The following is a 6,344-nucleotide window of genomic DNA, read 5'->3' as shown; positions in this document are numbered from 1 at the left end:
GGGGCAATTCCAACTTTGCAAGGACAGTCGGGCGCTTCATGACTCACAGCCTGTAAGTAAGTTTTTATATTTAAAGAATTTGCCACTGATGATTCAAACGTGAGTTTTGAGCAGTGTAGAGTAGCGCTTGTTGTAGGTAGTTTCTCCGATCACAAATGCAGACATGGTTTTATGTTTACGCAGCGTGATACGCAATGCAACGCGTAAAAAGACAGTATAAGTCATTATAATAAGTAATTATGTCCCCACTTGATGCTACAAATGCCTCATTTGTAATGGGTTTTATTGGTTTTGTCGTGTCACACACGGCATCACAGTATGGTAGGGCCGTAACATTTCCCTCACACGCTTGAGGTATTCGGCCAATCACAATGCACTGGATAGCTGGCCAATCAGCGTACACCTCGCTTTTCAGACCGATGAGCTTTATAAAAATCGACGTGTTTCAGAAAGGTGGGGCATAGAGGAGAAACAATAATGTACAGTATGTGGAAAATAATGTTTTTTTAAACCTTAAACCGCATAAACACATTGCACTACACCAAACACACAAAATAATGTTCTTTTCAGCAACGTCATATGACCCCTTTAAAAGACTGTATGGATCAACTATTTTAGGTTTTTTTTTTAGCTTTTTGACAGGCATGGTCATTTATGAGGAAAATAAGTTGTGTGAAGATTCTTTTCTATGTTCTATAAAAATAAATAACAGAATACAAGCCTAAACATAAACTGAAGATGTGTAAATAATGACAATGTTCATATTTGCATGAAACATTCATTTTGCAATGAATAGTTCACATGAGAATAAAATAGTCTTAATATTTTCAAAATTATTAAATTCAAAATTTTAATTTTAATTCAGTGAGGTTTTTTTAGTGTGAAATTTTCTAGCAATTTCTGTGTGAAAATTGTTTCAAATAAATCCTACCTTATAAATCCTTATTTTCATTGTATTCACATATTTCCAACTTATATTATACAATATGCATGAACCATTCCTTTAAATTTCTGCTTATTTCTCACACAAAACTATTATTTGTCTTGACTGCACAGAAGTTGTATGGACTACCTTTAAGGTGTTTTTTTCTCTCTCTTTCTTGGACAATGGCCACGGACACTTTTTATAGAAAATGACTGTACTGAACTCTATATTTTAAAGTTAAAATATTTTAAAGTAATTTTTACTTTAATTTTTGCTTATGGTCATGGCAAATTTTTTAATAAAAAGACATCATATCCTATCAAAGCAACAACCAACACTCAAATGAAACCTTGACATATTTCTATTGAAGTATTTAAAGCTGAGAAAGTCTTTAAAAAGTTTCTAGCAATTTCTGTGTGAAAATTGTTTCAAATAAATCCTACCTTATAAATCCTTATTTTCATTGTATTCACATATTTCCAACTTATATTATACAATATGCATGAACCATTCCTTTAAATTTCTGCTTATTTCTCACACAAAACTATTATTTGTCTTGACTGCACAGAAGTTGTATGGACTACCTTTAAGGTGTTTTTTTCTCTCTCTTTCTTGGACAATGGCCACGGACACTTTTTATAGAAAATGACTGTACTGAACTCTATATTTTAAAGTTAAAATATTTTAAAGTAATTTTTACTTTAATTTTTGCTTATGGTCATGGCAAATTTTTTAATAAAAAGACATCATATCATATCAAAGCAACAACCAACACTCAAATGAAACCTTGACATATTTCTATTGAAGTATGTATATGAATAAAATATATGAATATGAATAAAAATAAAAGTTTTACTTCACGATGTGGTCTGGGTCTATGTTTCTGCAGCTAGATCACTGTGAAATCCCACATGTATAAATCTGAACAACATTTTGTTAAATGAAACAACACTCATTTTTGCAACACTCATCCATGCCAAAAACATGCACCGATCCCAAGGGCAGTCGTGAGTACTGGTGAGGGTCAAAAGTGTATGGTATGAATCTCTCGTGAATGTATTATTCAGAGCACAAGGAATGTAACCTTGCGTGAAACAGATGGCCAGGCATATGCTCTCCTGAAAAACCTGCTAACACGCTGCTGCCGATTTGAGACTGAATGCGCTAGAACTCATAATCGCTTGTAACACGCTGGGACACAGCCTTTTATAAAGATCATTACAATCACAATCTTATCCCACATCACAGTTGATGAACATGAAGATCTTTGTGTGGGAATACTTGTTTTATCTTAAAAACAGGGATCTTTTGTGGTTCCCAACTGGAAAGCGAAGCATTATTTATACAGGTCTGTTAGTGACGACATTGCAAGAGCAATAGGTCCATGGAGAGTTCATTTTACAGCTGACTCCCAAACACCTCAGTGCGAAAATGAAAGGAAAGCAGAGAATCGGAGACCAAGCAGGGTGGAAGAGATGTCAGGAGAGGGGAGGCACTGCCCTTCATGCCTCCAAGCAAGCAGTAAAGACAGCGAGAAGAGTTAGTACGAGAGGCCAAAGATGGGAAGCCAAGAGCTTGAAGGCTGAGGATCTGTTTCCTCCAAAATAAGCCACCTGGGCTGCAGAGATAAAGGAAAGAGAAGCAAACTACACTGTAAAAAAAAGTTTTTATTTGACATTGTAAATAAAGATTATTGAAGCATCTTTTACCCAAAAAAACAATCTACTTTAAAAAATGTTGTCTAATTCAATTAGTTGCTTGCCTTTTCTTTGTAATTTTGAATTTTTCTATTCATTTCTGAATGAAAACGGTTTCAAATGCATCTTAATTCTACTTTAAGCAATCATTGGGAGAAATGAAAACAGAATGATATTACATCAATAGTTGATGTTAAATAAGAATATAGAGTTGTAAACTAACTTTGCATTTAGTCTTGGAAGCGACAAATGTTTGAGTTCATAATGAAATTTCTGACTTGCAAACATTGGTACCTTTGCAGATCTGAGCACAGTTCTGACACATTTTTGAGATCTCGTGGTCATGATCATAGCAAACAAACAAACAAATAAATAACAACTTCCTAAAGCAACAACCAAGACTCAAATGAAAACTACTGTAGTACACAAGCATACGAGTAAACCTACTGTTGAATGATTAAATAAAAATAACTTCAACATTTCACATATAATTCAGTGTGTTACTATTTATGTTATTATTAGTGAATTCTAAGTGAAAATTGTTTCTGAAAAATCCTACATTAAAGTTTTTTTTTTTACAGTGTATTCACAAATTTCAAAAGTTAATTGGGAGAAATTAAAATAGAAAGATATTAGAAAATAGTTTATGTAAAATCAGAATATACAGTTAAAGGTGGGGTAAGCGATTTTTCAAAAGCGCTTTAGAAAACTGATTCGGGCCGACTAGCAAAACAAATTTGTAGCCTATCAACAGTAAGGGGCATGTCTACTCAGGATGTGGAGGAGAGAGCGTTCAGTGCTCACATTAACGAGCCAAGCGACAGAAAGATAGAGATGGCGGATAAAAAACAAAAGAGGAAAATGTCTGCGGAACAAAAGAAGGCTTAAGGCAATAAGGCAAGAAGTAGGACCTGTGTAAATATCAGATCAGATTTCCAGCGCTGGCGAGAACTCAAGGAGCGGAAGGCCTGCGATCAGACGCCGAGGTTGCTTTGTTTCTTCTCGATAGGTGAGTAACACTGTGTCTGTGCCGCAACAGCTAAAGTCTGTCTAGTACACTGGACGCGACAAAGCGAACGTTGAATATCATTTGAAATGTGTGTCAATACATCATGAACAGAACGCAGCAGCAGTTTTCTGTCAGGATTTGTCATGTCGCGTCGCATCCAGTGGTGACCATACATATGTATATATATCTATGGTGTAGACAGCATCACTGATTATAATGAGTTCTATAGTATTTTGTCATGCTGCGCCGCTCGTGACCAGTGTAGACACGGCATAACATTGGTTTTGCTTTGTTTCACAGAACTAATTGTTGCCTGGGTTGCGTAAGTATGTGTGGGGTATCAAAATAAGGGCGAGACCTTTTTGGGGTAGGGGCGTGTTTGTTTTGGTGATTTCAAATGTCAACATTGGCTACCAGAAATCACTTCCCCCACCTTTAATTAATTTGCATAATTTGGTCTTGGAAGTGAGAAATGTTTGGGTTCATATTTAAATTTCTGACTTTGCAAACTTTGGTATCTTTGCAAATCTGAGCACAGTTTGAGACATTATTGCCCCAAAGCTCAAAAGTGAAACTCTACCTGTGTGAAATGAGGGCAAACAGCTTTTCTCAGGGGCTCCTTATTGCATCAATCCACTCTAATCATCTGGCTTTAGTCTCAACTCACCTACACATGCTGTCCCTTCGTCATTAGGCTCGTATCCCTGGTTACACCTCTTGTTTGCACGGCACTTGAAGCTCCCGTAGGTGTTGGTGCAGACAGGTCGCTCAGAGGGACAGACAGACGGAAACTGTGTGCACTCGTCTTGGTCTAGAAAATGAAGAGGAGTGGAATAAATATGCGAAGTTTCAGAAGTGACAACCACATTTTTTTGTGAGAGTGAATACTTTTAGATATCTTTATACTGTATGTGTGCATGGAACAAAGAAGTCGCTCCTACTACCCCAAACTCATGATGACTGACACAGCTTCTGTTCCAAAACCTGCTGAGTTGCCATGCTGTCTACTGCCTATATAGGAAGATTCCTATTAAGGCAAAATCCTAACTGAATTGGAACCTCATGAGTGACTGATTTGGACTGCTTTGCACCACGTTATCAAACAGGGCTTCATATGTAAATCACTTGACTCACAGTTTTCCATTAGCATGTCGCCAAAGTAATGACCCAATGCATTTATTTTATTTTAGGATTTTTTTTGCTTTCATTCTTGCATGAGACTATACTGTAGATGGGACACACTATAATCCAGGCCGGACTCAAACTTATGTCCCTAAGAGCCAACAACTTATATATGTCCTGAGCATGTGCACAGTCTACTGCTCACAGTAATACTGGGTATAACAGATCATAGTATTATTCATATATTTATATTAGTGCTGTCAAACAATTAATCGCGATTAATTATTATTATTTTTGTTTACATAATATATGTATATGTACTGTGTTTATTTATTATGTATACATAAATACACACACATACAGTATATATTTTGAAAATGTTTACATGTATATACATTTATATATTTAAATTATTATTTTTTTATTATATATAAATATATTTAATATATAAACAACATATTTTTCTTAAATATATACATGCATGTGTTTGTATTTACATATACATAATAAATATACACAGTACACACTCATGTATTATGTAAACAAAAATTTTTATTTTGGATGCGATTAATCGTGATTAATCATTTGACAGCACTAATTTATATATTATTTATATAGTAATATTCATATATAATTTTTATCATTTATTTTATTTATTTATTTATATTTAACTACACACATATATATGTACATACATATATATATATATATATATATATGTTAAGTATTTGTTATTTATATACAAATCTACATATGAGAAGTCATATGAATTTGTTATAAATATTTATTTTTATTGTAACTACAGTATTGGACAGTAGTGTATGTGTGTGTGTGTGTGTGTGTGTGTTTATGCTACATTGTGGGGACCAAATGTCCCCACAAGGATAGCAAAACCTGAAATTTTTGACATTGTGGGGACCGGCCTGAATACATACAGTACATATTCATATTTTCCTCAATAATATTAAGCAGCATAACTAAGAAATTTTTCTGATCACCAAATATCACACTATAAGAATAATTTCATAAATAAAACAAAGATTATTAGAATATGTTTTACAAGTAAATACTGTTTCAGGTTTTCTACTTACAAAATTTCATATTTGATTATTTTTAAATATTTTTTCAGTAAATGCTATTTGAAGGATCATGGAGTAATTGCTGCTAAAATTCAGCTTTGCCATCACAATTTAATTTACATTTTAAAACGTGTTTAAGTTTTTTTTATTGTAAGAACATCTCACAATATTAATGTTTTACTGTAGTTTTGTTTAAATTAAATGCAGCCATGGTAAGCATAAGATATTTCTTTAAAACATAATAAATAATATATATAAATATTTATAATATACATTAAATATTATATCAAACCTTCTTTTTGCCCCTTTTTTGCATAAAAATACCAAATGCATGAAAATTAAATTAAATATTGTTAACTACCCACCCATTGCTATAAAGTCAGAAGAATCTTGTTAGATTGATTTTGATGCTCAAATGCCAGTAAAGCTGGACTTGTTAACTTTTCCTCCCCTCTTGCGTCAGCTCCGCATCTCGTCACAATGACAGAGTGAAAAAGTCACCGTGCACCGCA

This window comes from Sinocyclocheilus grahami, unplaced genomic scaffold, assembly GCF_001515645.1.
Source record: "Sinocyclocheilus grahami isolate Dianchi unplaced genomic scaffold, SAMN03320097.WGS_v1.1 scaffold297.1, whole genome shotgun sequence".
Classification (NCBI taxonomy): domain Eukaryota; kingdom Metazoa; phylum Chordata; class Actinopteri; order Cypriniformes; family Cyprinidae; genus Sinocyclocheilus; species Sinocyclocheilus grahami.
The sequence above is the reverse complement of the archived record's forward strand: the minus strand, read 5'-3'. Positions refer to the sequence as shown.